This window comes from Rousettus aegyptiacus, unplaced genomic scaffold, assembly GCF_014176215.1.
Source record: "Rousettus aegyptiacus isolate mRouAeg1 unplaced genomic scaffold, mRouAeg1.p scaffold_m13_p_13, whole genome shotgun sequence".
Taxonomy (NCBI): domain Eukaryota; kingdom Metazoa; phylum Chordata; class Mammalia; order Chiroptera; family Pteropodidae; genus Rousettus; species Rousettus aegyptiacus.
In genome coordinates, this window is record NW_023416288.1 from 30747402 (window position 1) to 30766539 (window position 19138).

At 35.8% G+C, this 19138-nt stretch overlaps 1 long non-coding RNA gene across 1 annotated transcript in view; it reads left to right on the plus strand.

Annotated features, from left to right (window-relative positions):
- Window positions 1-5304: 5304 nt before the first annotated feature.
- LOC107518117 overlaps window positions 5305-19138 on the plus strand; it is a 192773-nt gene continuing 178939 nt past the window's right edge. The window contains exon 1 of the long non-coding RNA XR_001598741.2: window positions 5305-5383. This is a non-coding gene — a long non-coding RNA (uncharacterized LOC107518117). The remainder of the gene's footprint in view (window positions 5384-19138) is intronic.

Below are 19138 nucleotides of genomic sequence, written 5' to 3' on the forward strand. Positions count from 1 at the left end.
GGATGTAAATCTCGCAGTATTGTGGGACCCTTTTTATGATTGAGTTCCCTCCTGGGGTTTTAAAATCTCAGACTTTGCATACTGAGCCTCTAGCAGTTTGCCAATCACAGCAGTGGTTCCTGCCATGGTTTCTGTTTGTGAGTCTCTGCTCCGCGAAGTTGTTAACTTCCTGTATTTGCCTGGCTGTCTTGGGGGCAGCAGTTTCACTATGTCCTCTCCTCTCAGATGTATCCAAGAAGAGTTGTTGAATTCTCAGTCTGTTCAGGTTTTTGCTGCTGTTAAGACCAAGTAGCAACTTCCAAGTTCCTTACACATAGAACCGGAACTCTCCTAGGTATTTTTGCCAATCAGAACAGTGTATATTTGAGAAACTGCCCTGTGGTTATGCAAGTCCTCTGACTACATTAAACAGTGAAGATGGTCAAGGAAGACATATGCCTTCCTTCATATTCTGCTTCTGTGCAGTCCTGAGGAAGTCTGGTCAAAAAAATGCCAGAGGACTCTAGCGGCAGTGCATCCTCTGATTCTGTGTCCCCATGTCTCTCTGGAATGAGTACCTTCAGAGGGGATTAATGTGGCATCTTGATGCCAGCACATCTGCTCTCTGCAGCTGGTGCACCTCATACCCTTTGATTACTGTGAGAGAACTTCCCAGCAAAAGCTACATCTGAAGGTAAAATTTCTTAAGAACAGCATTCAGAGTATATTTTTATTGAGTCATAGCTCTGGATAAAGATGATTAGAATAAAGGCCAACTTTGAAGTAGAGCCTCTGTAATTATGGGACAGGCTCCACACAAGGGCCTGGCAAGTCTTGAGCAGTCAGTCATCTAGCAAACTTCTGTTACTTTATCCTTAATGGTCTGCAGTCTGCACTAGCAGTGAGTTGTACTTGATCAGCACCTAGACTGTATTGCAGCTGAGATTTGAGATGGAACTAGGAGCACCTCCAACCCTTCCTATGGTAAGATATGGCGACAGCCTCCTACTTTTCTCATTTTGTGTTGTATGATTTACTCCTGGCTTACTCTGCTCTAGCCACGCCACCTTTTTCCCTTAAATAGGCAAGCTACTTTGCACAAGTTATTTGCATTTCTCCCAGACCTATTGCTCCAGCCCATCGGTAAGTCTCAACTCTAAAGTCATCTTCTCAGAAAGGTCTTCTGCAGCTAGCATGGCAGTTCTCCCATCTCTCATCCCCAGTTATGATCAAATCACTCTTTTATTTTTTTCATAGCATTTATTATTCTTTGAAAATTATATGTCATTATCTTTTTTTTTTCTTTCGTTTTCTTTGATGGCATTCCCTACTAGAATTTAAACTCCATGAACGTTGAACTTTGATTAGTTAAGACTGTATCCCCAGCTTCTAAAACAGTACCTGGGATTTAATAGGAACCTAATAAGTATGTGGTTAATGAAGAATAAAAATAATTCACATCCAGAGTAACCCTCTTTAACTCTGGGCCAACTCCTCATCATTGCTTTTCTCAGCTGTCACATTGGAGCTTACCTTCTCAAACCATTCATTTCCAGACCAATCTAAACTTAAACGAGTATAATGTAAACAACCTCAGATCCCCCTTCATATGAGAGGTGCAATGCTCACCAGCCCAGCCCTGGGTTCTGTAGACCCTTCTCTTGATCAGGGTAGTCTTGCAGGCTGCTCCGAGATCTAGAATTTGGTGTCCCCAAATGACCTTCAGATTGTTTAGTGGCCCCAAGTCACAGTTATGCCCTCCTCTATTGGTCCTAGTTTTCAGAACTATTTGTTGCTTATTTTCTAATTCCCCCAACACCCATCTCTGTAGCATGGGAACTGAAGCCCTGTCCTTGATAAGATTCCAGTTCCACATGGACAAAAAACATAGATGACAACCATCTGCCATCCACTGGCTCTTCTTCCTAGCAATCTCTGCTTAACCCCCAACCCCCAAAGTTGATTATTACTTGACAGTCCAGAAAGTGCCTGGAGGCTGGGGAAAGCACTGCTCCAAATTGCTTCCCTTTGGAGAGAAGAAAAGTGGTAGATAGTGAACAGCTTCAGCAAAGCTTGAAGTTTTCCTTTGCTTTTGGAATAAGCATTTCTTTGTATTACACATACTTTGTTTTAAATGCAGTGATTACACGCAGCACCGATCTGATCAGAAAAGTCCAACAAATTGGCATTGGAATTAATCCATTTTGAGTTTATTTTGTTTACAGAGTAAGAAAGTGGTCCAGTTCATTTTTTTTGGTATATATCTGTCCAGTTTTCCCAACATCATTTATTGCATAGACTGTCTTTACCCCATTATATATTCTTGCCTCCTTTTTCATAGATTGAATGACCAGATATGTGTGGGTTCATTCTGGACTCTATTCTGTTCCATTGATCTATGTGTCTGTTTTTATGCCAGTACCATACTGTTTTGATTACTATAGCCTTATAGTATAATTTGATATTAGGTAGTGTGATACCTTCAACTTTGTTCTTTCTAGGATTGCTGTTGCTATTCAGGGTTTTTTGTGTTTCCATATGAATTTTAGAATTATTTGTTCTGGTTCTGTGAAAAATGCCATTGGTATTTTGATAAGGATTGCATTGAATCTACAGGTTTCTTTGAGTAGTATGGACATTTTAATGATATTAATTCTATTTACGAACATGGTATTTGCTTCCACGTATTTTTATCTTCTTCAATGTCTTATAATTTTCCGAGTAGAGGTCTTTTACCTCCTTCATTAAATTTATTTCTAGGTATTTTTTTGATGCAATTGTAAATGGGATTGTTTTCTTAATTTTCCTTTCCAATAGCTTGTTATTGGTATATAAAAATACAACCAATTTCTGAATATTAATTTTGTATCTTGTTACTTTACTAAATTTATCAGTTCTAACAGTTTTTGAGTGAAATATTTAGGATTCTCTCTATATAGTCTTGTGTGATCTGAAAACACGACTGTTTTACTTTTTCCTTTCCAATTTGAATGCCTTTTATCTTCTTTCCTTTTGATTTATGTGGCCAGGACTTCCAATGCCATGTTGAATAAAAGTGATCAAAGTGGACATCCTTGTCTTGTTCATAATCTTAAGGAAAATAAATGCTTTTAGAGTTTCTCCATTGAGTATGTTAGCTATTTGTTTGTCGCTTATGACCTTTATTATGTTGAGATATGTGCCCTCTATGCCTACTTTGCTGAGAATTTCTATCATAAATGGATGCTGGATTTTGTTAAATGCTTTTTATGCATCTATTGATATTATATGATTTTTATTTTTCATTTTTGTGTATGTGGTATATCATGTTAATTGATTTGGAGATATTGAACCAACCTTGCATCCTAGGAATAAATCCCACTTGATCATGCTGTGTGATCTTTTTAATTTATTGCTGAATTTGGTTTGCTAATATATTGTTGAGAATCTTTACCTCTATGTTTATCAGGGATATAGGCCTATAATTTTTTTTTTTTTTGTAACGTCTTCATCTGGTTTTGGAATCAGGGTAATGCTGGCCTCATAAAATGATCTTGAGAGGCTTCCTTCCTCTTGAATTTTTTGGAATAGTTTGAGAAGAATAGGTTTGGATTCTTCTTTGAAGTTTGATAAAATTAACCTTCGGAGCCATCTGGTGCAGGGCTTTTCTTTGTTGGGAGTTTTTTGATTACTGGTTCAATTATGTTAGCAGTTGTCAGTCTGTTCAGATTTTCTTACTCTTGGCTCAGTCTTGTACGTTTCTAGGAATTTATTCATTTCTTCCAGATTGTCAATTTTTTTTGGCATGTAATTTGTTGTAGTATTTTCTTATAATTCTTTGTATTTCTGTGGTATCAGTTGTCATGTCTCCTCTTTTATTTCTGAGTTTATTTATTTCTGTCCTCTTTTTTTCTTGATGAGTCTGGTTAAAGGTTTATGAGTTCTGTTTATTTTCCCAGAGAACCAACTCTTGGTTTCATTGATCCTTTATATTGTTATCTAGATTCTATTTTATTTTCACTCTGGCCTTTGTCATTTCTTTTCTTCTACTCAGTCTGGGCTTTTGTTTTGTTCTTTTTATGGTCGTAAACATGTTGCTTTAGTCTTTAGTGTGGGGGACGTGAGGAGATGAGAGTAAAGCCACAAGCACTTTGCTGTTAGCGGTATGTCACTGCTACACTGTGTCAATGTTTGTTAAATAGCAAAAGGACTAAAATCAAGTTCCCAGTAGATCCAATGAGAAGATTTTATTTTCAGTTATTTAACTTAAAAACTTAAACTTTTAAAAAATGTATTTTTCATATATCATCGCTTTGTGGAAGTATTTCCAGAAAAAAATAGAAAATCTATATAGAAAAAAATTTTCATTCAACAAATGTAAAATTTCTTCAAAATACTAGTGTTTGCTCATTCTTTAAAACGCTGATTTGCTCCTTCAGAATATTCAGACTTGTACAGAGACTTAGCCCATCTTCATAGAGCCCAGGATATACTTACAGAGTTTCTAAAGAGACGTCATCATTTAACACTCCTCTGCACAGGGAAAACAGGGTTCGCTAGCCACTGAGAAGCTAACTCTCCACTCAGCTCTCACCTTCTCTTAATTCATGGGTATTGTGGTTGCTAGCTCTGATGTTTCTTTGTGGTGGTCCAAATCACAGCAGCTACAAATGCACTGTGAAGAGAACACAGGAGTGGTGGCTATGCCAACTGAGCTGTATAGGGTACGAAAGTTTGTAGCTGGTATCAGTTTGATCTCATTCAGGGTGACAGGCTTCGCCTGTTGGTTACAGACCCTGGGAGCTTGAATTTCAAGTCAGTTCACTGACCAAGAGTTTGGACAAGGTAGAAGGTGGACAACATTTCAGATATCTCAATTCAAATGAAAGGGGGGGAGTATGATATCATTAAATCTTATAATTATATGCATTATTTATATAAAAGGCTAACATATTATTTCCATATAGCTCTGCTTCCAAAAATAGATAAGAAAATATGTGATAGTATTTCAGGCACTTATATATATGTTATTGTCATCATGTAGATAATTCCTTGACAATTTTTAGAAAGACCTCAAAAAAATTCCCTAAAACATGTTCCCAAAGTCTGGTGCATGTCGGACCTGTACTGCCACATTCGGGAGTGCTTCTGCAGTGCTCAGTACTAATGTGCTTTCTAGAAGGCATTAAATATTTCCCTTGAAATCTTTGCTTTGTCTTCTAAAGACACATAAATTCTTCTTTTTTATATACCCATGTTTTGATCCATCCAAGTTATAAAGAATATTTTCTGAATGAATAAACAAGACCAAAAAATTAATAAGGATTTGCTGTGTTCTCATTTTATAGATTGAAGAGATTTTATGACACAATGAAAGAATACTTGGATTTGGATAGAGGCATCTTTGTCACCTGTGCGACTTTAGGTAAGTTACAAACTCTAAGTCTTGGTTTTCTTACTGGTAAAACTGTGTCACAGGTTTCTGGAAGAATGAATGAGATCTTAACTGTTTCAGTGATTTTGAAATGTAAAGCACTTACAGTAGGACTAACTCAAAGACTAAAATTAGTGGTGTTCACAGAGATTGGATTTAGGTCTTCCCAAATGTGGTTCAGTCTTTTATTCTATAGGTTTGTTCCATATTTAATATTGTTGCTCATCTTTTTACATTTTCTAAAGCTGTTTTGAGAACAGTGAGTATGGCTTTCCTACAACATGACACAAAGAATACCAGAGTAAGATCATATCTGTCACGGATGAAAATACTCTATTTATGTGTCATAGTAATCTTTCATTGGTTTATGGACCCAAAATTCTCTAAGGGGACTCACAAATCCCCATAATGTTTCTAGATGCCAGATTTTTCATTTGGAGCTCTGACTTAGTTGACAGATGCATAAAAATCACATGTAGCCAAATGACTCTTTAGTCAGTACAAAACTGACAATGCTGAAGACTGGGTATTTCAGCTAAGATTCACTGGAATCTCTACCCAGACTATGCTTTTCGAATCTCATATTAGAGATTAATGTTATTTCATGCTAATGACAGTGCTTTGCTCCCCAATGCTATACCTTTAAAATGCCATGCCTCTTTCCAATATAAACACTAACCTACAGCGAGAGCTCTTTTGAGGAAGTCAGAAGAGATCAGTAACTGTATTGAGTTCCTCAAAAATGTAAGCAAAACTGTGTTCTGGAGGGTCACACACAAATCAGACTAGGAGAAAGTTTTTATTTAGAATAATAAATTATTCTAAACACATAAAGATTGGTTGGATGTTAAATATTGAGTGTGGAGGTAAACTGATTTTCCCAAGGTCTTGTGTAGAATCCAAGTCTTCTGATTACTTCAATTTGAGTGCTCTTTGTGTCATTGCTATCCCTTAGGTAATGATATTAATTGTATGTTGGTAAGACCCTTTCGGTAAGCACAGAAATTATATGCCAGTAGGAGTGATATTAAATATTAGTATTAGTAAGGGTTTTCTAGAGAAACATCTAATAGGAGACTCTGTGTGTGTGTGTGTGTGTGTGTGTGTGTGTGTGTGTGTGTGTGTGTCTAGGGTCGTTACTCTTACCAGTAATAGATGGTTTGATTCAAAAGCTATGTAACAACTACAAATGCCGAAAACTGCTCTTTGGTTAACTCTAACAGTCTCTGCTGGGTTTATCACCTTATAGGAGCTATTCTCAAATTTTAACTGAGATTTTTGTGTAAAAACTTATCTCCAATGGTGGCTGCCCACAGTTCTGTCTCTGTACATGCTTACTGCTCCTTTCATCAAAAGGTGGAGTCTTGTTCCCCTTTTCCTTGAATCTGGGCAGTTCATGTGACTTTTGTTGACCAGTAGAATACAGCAGAAGAGTCTCTGAGTCAATTCTGAGAGTAGCCCTTAAGAGACACAGCAATTTTTACTTCCGTGGTCTTGGAAACCAGCTGCCATGTCAGCAAGCTCAGGATAGCCTACTGAATGGTGAGGGAGAGAGAGAGATGCCGCATGGAGGAAGACTGGCATGCCTCACTGTAGGTCAGCACCAATGCCCCATACTGTGGAGACCTCTGTGGATAATTCAGCCCAGTAGAGCTCCAGCTAAATGCAGCTATATGAGGGAAATCAGCTGATACCCTGTGGCGCTCAAGTCTAGCCAGTCCACAGAATTGTAAGAAAAAAACCCCAATCATTATTTTAAGCCATGATATTTTGAGATGGCTGGTTATATAGCAATAAATAGCTGAAACAACCTGCTTATTAGTAATACTAATACTGGGGCATCTTCCACAGAATTTCTGACTCAATAGATTTGGATGAGGCTATTTTAACAAGATCCTGGAGTAATTCATATTCCAGGTAGTATTTTCAGAACCACTGTCCAGGACCCTTATTCCAAAGCATACCTAAGGAGTGTTCAAGAAATTTGTTGTCAAGTATGAATAAAATATTAGAATTTTTGTTTATCTTTGTCTTGGTTTAAAAAATTATAAAGTAAACTTGACTATTCATATCCCGTATATTAGGTGTTCACGTGACTCATAGGGCATGCTATTCTTTGAATGGAAGGGACCTTCTAACACCAGGAGTTGCCATTGTCTTCTTTCATTTCCTTTAGAGCATTGCAGTTTACACGTGTCTCTCAAAAGCAGATTTATGGATTGTGTGCGATCCTAAATAATAGAATCTTCACAGTGTTTAATACTAAGATGGGTAGTGACCATGCCTTACAGAAGCTTAGTGGTTATTTCGAGACAAAACACTTGGAGGAGTTGTCAAACTGAAGATAAATAGTGCATTTATTTTTTTAATAAATAAAAGTTTCCAAATCTACTGACCTTTCTGTGATAACTATGAGTAGAATGCTACCTAGCAGAAAACCAACATGAACACATACTCACTCTGTATCAACAAAATAGAGGCAGTTTTCACAATTCATGCAAAAATTCTTGTTTTCTTTTTTAAGGAGCATTTAAAAAACATATTGATAAATGTTTCCACTGTTATATAATACTGCATAAAAGGATGTGTTGCATAAGAAAGTGCTTATTTTGTCACACTTTAAAAATTTGGAAACAAAAAATTTGTTTAAAAATCTTCCAACTTGAATGTTTCCATGTGTTTGAACATATTTATGAATAGTTTGTAACACTATTGGAAATGAAAGAAGACAGAAATTTACTAGCTGAATTTTGCCAAAAAACTTCATATAATTTTTGGGTGGGATTGAAAAATGAGCATCATGAAAGGCCTAAAATTATGTTCCTGTTCTGTAGACTTTTCATCAAAGGACAATCAGAAATATGTTTTTTTCCCACTTTAGTAAGTGCAGCCAAATGATGAACTCCCAATTACACTTATAAAAACTATGTATCGAAAGAAACTGAATTTAGAAGCAGACTTTCGAATTCTGTCAAAAGGATTTGAAAATTTGAAGCATATTATTATATCAATAATTTACTTAATATTATGTTTAGTGAGAATCATGTTTTTCAAAAATACTATTGACCAATCAAATATTTTCAACTATTTTATTCTTCATTATCTTATTCTGTAAAATTTCTTATTTTAATGCTTTAGATGTATATAATATCATAGTACATATATATAAAATTTAAAAGTAAATAAATAAATGACTATTTGCAGTTCATGCTTGAACATTTTTTGTTGATGGAATGTGCTATCCAAAAAGCTGGGAAACCAAAGTTCTAGAATATCAAGGTATTCTGTATAGTATCTTCCGTGCATGTAATTGTGTGGGAAAAAAACATATTTCTGATTGTCCCTTGATGAAAAGTCTACAGAACAGGAACATAATTTTAGTCCTTTCATAGATAAGAGAATGGGGTTTAAATTTAGCTTCTGGAAGATCACTTACATTTGGTACTTCTAGAGTCGATTCTAAAATAACATAGATATACATACATGACACTTTATGAGAATTCTATTTAGCATGTACTACAAAGGATAAGACATTTTTGAATAGGTCAGCTACTTCTTCTATAATCTAGAATTGATATTTAGTTCTTTGTCTTGAAAATAGGCCAAGGGACAATGAATGGAAACTGACAAAACTGTTTTTATTCTACTATTTTTTCCCTTTCTTTTTTTTAGCCTTTTGCTGGGGGAAGCATAATCAGGGAGAGGCTAAACTTCGTCCAGCAGAGTTTTGCAGTCATTTTAGTCTCTAGGAAAGGAACACACTTTCGCTTCTCATTCTTGCTCTCTGGATTCGCAGAGAAGGAGCATTTCAGTACAAGTACTTTTCACCATGCGGTGTGTGATAAGTGCATCACTTAACAGTGGCACATGCTTGTAGGTAAAAGTATACTTCAATAAGTGGAGTGAAACCTTGCTGAATTGTGCTGAAGCAATTTAGGCCTTTTATTCCACTTCACTATTAGAGAATTTCACTAAGCAGCTTTACAAAGAGGGATGCTATAGAAAAACACACTCTGGGGTAAGCACTTTAGATAGCATATATAGTCTTGAGATGCAAGCCTTCTTTCTTTTAATTTATCGAGAATTTTCCCTTGATATAGATGTTATAAAATTAAAAGCCACAAATGCTAAATGAATATACGTGAAATATATTTCATCTTCATAGTAGAAGGTGTAATGTCAGTAAAAAGAAATACCTTTAGAAAATACTCCCATTTACATTTCATTACTTTTGTATTTTTTAACAATATATTTAAATAGGTGTTATAGTTCACATTATTATCATTTTATCAACTAGATGTGTTAAATTAGTATTAGTTATTTATATCCTCCTCCTACCTCAGGCCTTTTTAGGAACATGTTTATGATTTGTTTTGCGGTGGGGCTAAGGGGTGAAGATATAAATTAGATAATTTTTTTTAAAACAAGAAACGGACAGAAACTAAATGAGGGATCAGAAGGAAGATTTCGATGACTAGAAGAGGGAAGAGACTCTGAGGGATTTGAAAGAAAAAGAAAAGGTATTGGGAATGGGAGGGAAAGAATTTTAAAAATTTGTTGTGGCATCTATTGTGCAACTCCTCTCTCAGCCACCCCACAAATAAAAGTCAGTTGTTGGCCTATGCTTTTGAAGTGTTAATATCTGTTTATGGTTGCGGATGTATGTGTGAGGTTAACTTTAACGTATTAATGGATGTGAAGAGAGTGGAAACCTTTTAGAGTGTTGTTTAAAAGAAGCAGCGGTGTAGGAAGAGGACAGATGTAGCCCGGAAGTTCTCTCGGCTAGGAAGGAGTATTTTCTCCTGGACATCATATAGAGTTTTCTGTGCATGGTGAAAATACAAAGCAGACTCGTTTTTCTTCACTTTTGTTGTTGTTTTTTTTTAATTTGCTATGAATATGCCCCTGATTGCAGGCACGGAGGCATACTGCCTCTACTCTCCCATCTTAGTCTATTAGGAATAAGCAGACAACTCTAATTTAAGGTAAGGCAAGTGTGGGAATGTTAATAAAAAGCTTATCACTCTCTTTTCCAGGTGTTCCGTACTAATTAAAAGACATAGCAGGTACTAAAGCGGCCAATGCACCTAAAAGTTCCTGGTAACTTTGGTCCTGATTTGTAGCCATTATGCTGTACTTATGGGGAGGAGGCAGTTCCCAAAATGGGGAATATAGAGAATGACATTCCTGCCCTCCCGAATGCTGAAATTCCTTCGGATGATTTCTGGTCATGTGTAAAGAGGTTGAAATAAGTCTTCCAGCCCCCCTCCCCCCCACTCACCCCGGTCCTGTCTGTCTCATCTCTTCTTTCTTTTTATTTCTTTATTTTTATTTAAATTTTTTTTTTTTTTTTTTAGGCGAAGCAACCCTTGGTTGCCCTCACAGATTACAAGGACCTTGTCAGTTTACAATCCCTTATTTTTTTTATTCTTTATGCCTACAGCACCTAGTCTTCCTAGGTGGTCTCCCATCTAAGTACTAACCAGGCTCCACCCTGCTTACAAGATCAGACGGGATCCGGCTTGCTCAGGGTAGCATGGCCGTGGCCTCATCTCCTCTTTCTATCTCTAATTTTATGTCTACCTATTCTTTCTTGCTGGCTCTCACTTACATACCTAATATAGTGGTTTGTCAGAGACCCGTGGTAGTATGAAAGGACATAGAGCACCCACTGGTAAATATTCTGGTTTCTTTCTTCTTCATTTCTTCTGGTCAAACTTACATTTAATGAATTTTACTAATCAGTTTTGCTTTATTGGGGCAGTCAGAAAGAAGAGTCAGGGAAAAAGAGAACGTGAGGGAAAATGAGTCAGCAGAGACACTACCATGAAAATAATAAGATAAGACCATGAAAGTCAGGTTTGTCATTTGTTTCCTATCCACTGTCTTCTCTTTCACTATGCCTGTACTTGCAGAATATTTATAGCGAGATTAGACATCTTAGTTGCTTGCTTGTTTTGATGTAAACTTAGATTTCCTCTTGCAGTAGATAACTGTGAAGTTGGAGTTCTGCTGATACTTGAGTTGCTTTAGCCACAATGCCGTAGAGGGGGTCAAGAGCTAGTGACAGCGAACAGATTCCTCTCATGGGCTCTTACGCCATTTGTGCCTTGTTTCCTTTTCTCTTTCTACTTTTTCCTTCACAGCTGAAAGGTCTTGGTCATTTGTGGTGCACCCTTGCTCTTCCGATAGGATCTCACCGAACTCCAAATATGGTGGCCTCCCTCACATGGGTGTGGATGGTAGCCTGAAGCTTGTGTCTGGGCTGCCAAGACATGGAACACCCACTTTGCTTCTTAATGCCAAATTTCAGCTGTGCTATTTTTAACCACAAGTAAACAACTATGAACTATAGCTAGAACAGGAATCATCAAAATTTTTCTGTAAAGGGCCAGATAGTAAATAATTTAGGCTTTGCAAGCAATGTAGTCTCTGTCCTAACTATTCAGCTTCATCATTGAAGTGCAAAAGCAGCTAGAGATAACATATAAACAAATGCTTGTGGTTGTGGTCCAATAAGATTTATTTATGGACACTGAAATTTGAATTTCATATAACTTTTACGTGTCATAAAATATTCTTTTGATTTTTTCCCCCCAACTATTTACAATGTAAAAACCATTCTTTTTATAGTCTGTGCAAAACCAGGGGGAGGCCTGAATTCACTGAATGTGAACTAGAACATTATTTTTTGCTACTTTCTTATACACTACACAAATTTAGTGGTTTAAAAAACTATTGGCTTACCGTTTGTTTGTTGGATGGCAATTGGGATGGGCTCAAGTGGGTGGTTTTTGACTAGTTTCACTCTATCTGTGGTCAGCTGTTGGTCATCTAGTTGGCTGTGTCTCTAGAGGTTCCTGGCTATTGGCTGGGGCAAGTGAGGTGATTGGATCATGTGTCTTTCATCATCCAAGAGGCTAGCCTGTGCTTGTTCACATGGTGGTTCTAAGAGCAGCCAAAACAGGCAAGCTCCAACGTATGAGTATGTTCCAAGGTTCTGCTGGCTCCCTTTTGCTATTGTCTCAGTTGGCTGAAACAAGTCACATGGCCAATTCCAGAGTGTGAGAAGATTAGCTAAGGTATGGATACGGGCAAGTGTGAACAATTAGAATCTATTACTGCCACAACTTACCACAGAAGGCCTCTGCTCTGGTGATTTGTATTCCTCCCAAGTGCAAAATACATTTCCTCCTTTCTAAGATCCCCTAGATTCCTTCCAGTCACAACATCAGTCTCAAAGTCCAGGATTTCTTGATTTATAATTATATTTAGAAGTGACTTTTTGGATGCAGTTCCTCTTGATCCAGTTATACTGAAAAGATAAGTTATAACATGCAGTGATAAGATAAGAACATGATAACTACAGTAGAGAGAACCATTTTAAAGGAGAAGATTAAGGCACATAGCAGTTTGTAGAAATTCTGAAATCCACTTAGGTGTGTGTTACCTGATCCCCATAATCTAGGGTCAGGAATTTTCCTTGATTAGGCTGGGACTCCTCTTCCTGAGAATGTTTTTTTTAGTCTGTTGTTTTCTACAGCTCTCTGGGAGTGGTACCTTAGTCCATTATTCTTCATAGTTTTTGGTTCTGTCCTCTGAGATGTCATTCCTTATTTATGAGAAATGGCTTGTATATACGGCTAAATATCTTCCTCAGTCTTCATTCCTGTAGACTGTTGGGGACCAGAGGCATCTTTGTTTTGAGCTGATGTGGTCTCTTTCAATTCAAGAAGGCGATGCTTTAATCAGGACATACAATTGACTTTCACATTTTGACAGCTTCCTATGAATCTGATTCAGGTCCAGAAGCCACATACACAATTCTCATTGAGACGGGCTTCTTTTTACTTGGGTATGTCAGGCTGTGGGGGAAAATACTCTTAAAAATTTTAAAAGCCTTTTTGTTGTTGTTGTTGTTGTCATTGTTGTTGTTGTTGTTGTTGTCGTTTAAGAGTGTCTACTATGTATGTCCTTAACATTTTTAGGGTTCTTAGCAAAGGGACTTATAGTTACACTTTGATTTGATCTTTATCCTGAAGCATATTATTACTTTGACAGTTTTTGCTGACTGAGGAGATTAGAGGTAAGGAGCAGTTTACTTTCTTCAGTATGTTCTGGTCCCTCTACATTTCCCCTCAATTCTATTTATAAACATACTTTTCTTGAGCTCATCTCTCCTTCCTAGTACCATATCATAGGCAACGAAAAGAAGCCAGTTGATGAGAGTAACTTTCTGTGAGGCAATCTCCCTAGCTAAACTAGTTTATGAGTTTATTAGTTACTACAGGCAACATTTTTACTATTTAACTACTTAACTCAGGTCACTGTTTTTCTAGCTTGCTGTAGCACTTTCCTTATAACCTTTATAGCCTCTGCTCACAGTTTTCATGAAGTTTTTGTGCAGCTTTTCCAGCCTCTACCAGCCACCTATTCCAAAGCTAATGCCATGTTTTTGGTTTTTAATTACAGAAATACCCACTCCTATGCACTAATTTCTTTATCAGCTACTGTTGCTGCAAAACAAAGCATCCCAAAACTCTAGCTTAAAACAATCGTTTGTGTCATTCATGACCCATGACTCATGTACTGGCAAATCTGAACTGGGCTCAGTAGGGCAGAACTTCACTGGTCTTGGCTGGGATCACTCATGTGCCTGTGATGTGTGACAGAGAGGAAGCTCAACTTCAGGTGTCAGCTAGCTGCAGAGAGGGGCACAAGGGGACTGAGCCACATGTCTCTTATTATCAAGCTGGCAAACCTAGGCTTGCTCACACAGTGATGATGGCAAGCTTCTAAGATCAGCCAGAGAGGGCAAGCCCAAATGTGCAAGCACTTTTCAGGTCTCTCCTATGTCACATTTACTGTCGTCACATTGGTTAAAGCAAATCACATGGCCGAGTCCAAACCAGAATAAATGTGGGAGGGATTTATCCAAGGGCTTATATTGTGGGTGTGATGAATTCAGAAAGATGCGAACATCTTGGAGCTATTACTACAACAATCTACTAGTCCTATGCTAAATAGAGTAGACTATAATCTGACACATAGAAAATCTGCCAAGATTCTAGAGGATTTATATGAGTAAAAGAGTTTCCAGCCTGCTAAAAAGGCCATGGAGTTTGCTCAAATTGCAAGTTTTCAGTGACTGGTTACGTAGCTAGCTGATACTCGTGGAAAATCCAAGTAATGGCTTTAAATTTGATAAAAAGAAACTTGCTGACTATCAGGACCACATAGATTTCTGCAATGTGCATTTGGAGCTTGAACTATCACAAATGCAAGGAGGTGGAAAGAAAAATGCTTCTGAGGGTAGGCTAACACAGAGTGAAAAATTACAAAAATTAGTATCTGACATTAGCAGGATGTTGATCATATGCTAGACACTGTGCTAATAGCTTTTCTTGGATTGTGTCATTATCTTTTTTAAAAACATAAAAATTAGCATTAAGAGAATTAAAAATACTTTTTAAGAAAGATCTAGGGAGGATGGACTGCTTAGTGTAACAGGAAAGCTTTTACGTTGTAGCGTTGCTAAGGATTGCTTATTGGATCTCTTTTCAAATTTCAGATTATTGGAGTCTATAGAGAAGTGTATGTTTTTTGGGGTCTACCGGTCATTCATTCAGTTTCCTAATTGCAAGAGTATTACTATTTGAGGTAGTGTCCATCTTTATAATGAAACCTGCTCAAACTGAAGTCCTTTCCCCTTGCCTTTACCAGGTAAAACATCCTAGTATAATAATTGGCTCTCAGTAAGAGAGAGCATATTGTAATTCCCTTTGCATATTTCTCATCTATTCTTTATTGACCCCGAAATGCAAAAGAAGAAAACAACAGAGATTTTCCTAGGATAAAATATTTGCTTTTCATAATTAAGGCAATTTGTAGGGATTTAAAGGAATGTTAGCAAAGAAATTACAGTAGTTGGACTTGAGGGAAAAAGTGAAGAAATAGATTCTTTGGAATCTTATATCAAAATGAAGATTAAAGGTAGAAGAATAAAACAGACCAGGAATTGTCATTGGCTTCCCTCTAAGTGAATAGAATATAATTATGTTAAAATTCTATAAAATACACATATGCAATTGAGATTGAGAAATGGATGGGTAGGGGTGAAAGAAGATTCTGTAAAGATATTAAATTGATAACCAAATTTTATCTTTATATTTAATTTTATCTTTATATTTAAATTCATTATTTTTATATTTAAATTTATTATTTTTGAAGTCGTGCTTTCCTTTGTGAAAGAAAACGTTGTTTTGAAAACGTTTAAATTGAGTTATAAGTGAGAAAATAAAATATGAAAAGTGTCTCAGATGTTCACGTTTGTGACTCTAAAGTACAATCTGTAACTGCCTACTTATGGTGGAAGTAAATGAGGAACCTCAGCAGGTAAGAAGGTACCTTAATTTAGACTGGTAGACATATAATATATACCATACTGAACAAATGTAAAATTCTTAAGCTTGTACAGGAAAGTAAACACATTAAAAATGTTCAATATTGACAATATAGTTTAATGTTGAAGGAAGGGTATCAAGTCCACTCAATTGTAGAATACTTAGTTTTTATTAACCTTGTTTTTCTCCTTTTCTTTAAGAGAATCAATGAATTCGTCACTGTGATTTGCAGAAATTCTTAGTTTCACTTTTTAATTTTGAAAAATTTAAAACCTTCAGAAAAGTTACAGAAAACTTTACAGAATTTTAGAAACTAGAGTCATTTATTGATATTTTTCTCACATTTGTTTTATCTTTGTGATATGTGTACATTGTCATCTATGTATCTATGTATGTATGTATCTATCATGCTGAATTCTTTGAGAATAAATTGAAGATGCTACGATTCTTCACTCCTAGATATTTATAGCATATATGTCCTTAGTCTTGTGTACTAGTTTAATACAATTTAATTATCAGTTTTATAATTATAATTTAATACAGTTTAATTATCAAATTATACATTTTACATAAACATTTTCTAATAGTAAAGGCCTTCCCTTGTTTATCAAATTTAATTATCAAATTTAACATGAATACAACACAAATTACCTAATATACAGTTCGTATTTAGATTTTTCCAATTCTTAATAATGTCCTTTATAGAAAAACAAAACAAAAAACCGTTTTTCTCCTATGTAGACATTAATCCAGAATTAGATATTGTGCTTAGATACTGTGTCTCTTTAGTCTCCTTTAATCTGGACCAGTCCATCAATCTCCATGTGTTTTAATGATATTTTTCAAAGAACAATCCAGTTATTTTGCATAACATCCTTAAATTTGTTTGATTGTTTCGCCATGCTTAGATTCAGGTTGTCTATTTTTGTCAGGAGTACTATCTATGTGGTGGTATGTCCTTCTCAAGCTTATCCCTCCATGTCACATGATATTAGTTTATGTCGTTACTGACGATGCTAACTTTACTACTTTTATAGGCAGTGTCTGCTAATGTCTCTATTTAAAGATATCATTCCCTTCGATAATTAATATGTAGGTCAAGAGAAGATACTTGGATCCTATCCTTCAACTTTTGCCCAGAGGTTGTAACATTTACTGATAATTTTTGCCTAAATCAGTTATTACTATGTTACCTACCAAATGTATTTTTTTTTAAACAGAAAGTTTTACCAGTGATTTTTTAAAAAGGAATGTAAAATAGGTTATCATAGGGGATTAGATTAATACACCTTTATACAACCAGGAGGGCACAATATTATTATGGGTAATTGATGTGGAAAGGCAAAAGTAAAAAATAACCCCATTGAAGAACAAAGCTATTCCAACAAATACTCTGAATTTTTCATCAAGCAGCAGGATGGTAATAAGTTAGGTCTATGAAGTGAAATACATGCATCAACAATTTCCCCCTGCATAATCTTAAACTGCTTTGCATTTATACACAATCATGCACGGTAATAATCAGGAAAATGTTTGGAGCGTACAAAAAAAAGCTTGGCACCAAGTATAATAGAAGAGAAATAAGAAAACAAGGGAACCAGGTAAGGTGTTTAATATTAGAAAATGTTTATGTAAAATGTCTAAAGCAACTGATAAATTGTACTACTTATATTACTAGTTTTTCTTTCGCCACTTCTGGCTAATTTTATTAATATACCATAGCTTTAGATTATTCTCAGTTGCATCTACTGAATTTAAAAAAGAACAGCGCTGCAATAAAGCATCTATCATGTCTTGCTGAATAAAATGTATATTCCATGTAACCTAAGATTGAGGGCTTTCTAAGTTTCTTGGATTTTTAAATCAGACAACCCCCCACTTCTTGCAGATACAGTTGCTTATTTGTCAGTCTGAGTTTGATTTATCTTGAGCAGGAGCTAAAATTGTATTAAAATCTTCTGTTAAGCATGTAAAATTTCTCATATATGGAGTTGGTAAATTAAACATCTCTAATAAAAGACAGCTGCGTTCTCATTGGAAGCAAAAATAGGATAGAAAGAAATTTGTTTCTGTGAAAGATGATATGAAAAGTATGAGAACCCAAGTGTCTTTTCTTTACTCTACAAAATGGTACTGATATATAAGGCAATAAAAATATTTTAATGATTTTTTAAAAAGTGCACATAAAGCAACCAGTGAATCTGTATGTTCAGCTATTGATCAGTTTAGTGGTGGGCTGAAAAATCAGTGAATTAATGAGTGCCTTCTGCTTTATAACATCATTTCACTGTTACATTTTTTCCTTTTGTTTTCCTCTACGTGAGAATAAATTCAGAGTGTAAAGTTACATAATGTTGATGGTTTTATAGTAATTGTCTGCATATAGTTGCGGAGATTACCTTTGGCCCCTTGATATTTTTGGTTTGCTCATTTATGAGTACATTATCAATTTTTAAAATTTTTATTAGATAATTTAAAAATGCGAGTATGGATTTTTAGCCTTAAATACATGCAACCAAAGAGAATGGCCATTTACACTGGAGTTAATATAAGATATCTAATCAAGTATCTTGTAAATTTTTGTTCATATTTATACCATGATGTACATGAAAGGAAACAAAGATAATAATTAATGACTTCATGTTAAGGAACTTAAGCTGAAATTAAGGAAACATGATTTGATTACAGCTTAGTCTTTAAAATTTTGTTTTGGTTCACCTGATTATGGTGGCACACTGCAATTTTAGGATTAATTAATTACTTAATTAATCTAGAACATTTCTTTAGTGCTGACACATAGAGATTGTTCAGTAAACAGTTATAATACTTTTAATGTTTTGTACACATCTATACACATCCACAGATGCATATTGCGGACATAGATTCCTCATAGATTGAGATTTAAATTTTGTTTTTATAATATATGCAGTTTTATGTTTATTTCATGCATTTAATAAACATTTGAGGACCTTTTATGAGCCAGGCACTTTTATGAGCCAGGCACTGTACCAGCAATACATCTGTGGATAAGATAGGTATCTTAGCCTTCAGGGAACTTAAATTTCTGTAGGAGAGACAGAAAAGAAATAAGTAAACAGGTAAACAACATAATTACATATTTAGATGGGTGCCATGAAGGAAAAGTGCCCATAGTAGTTGGTCTTGGCAATTAAGTGTGTGTGTGTGTGCGCGCGTGCACGCACGTGAGCACATGTCCCTTGGTATGTATCTGTATCTGCATGTGTGTGTGTATTTATGTACGTGATACTATAGATTGGCAGTCAGGGGAGTTCTTTCTGGAGGGCATGACACAGACCTGAAGAATGAGATGAAATGAATCACC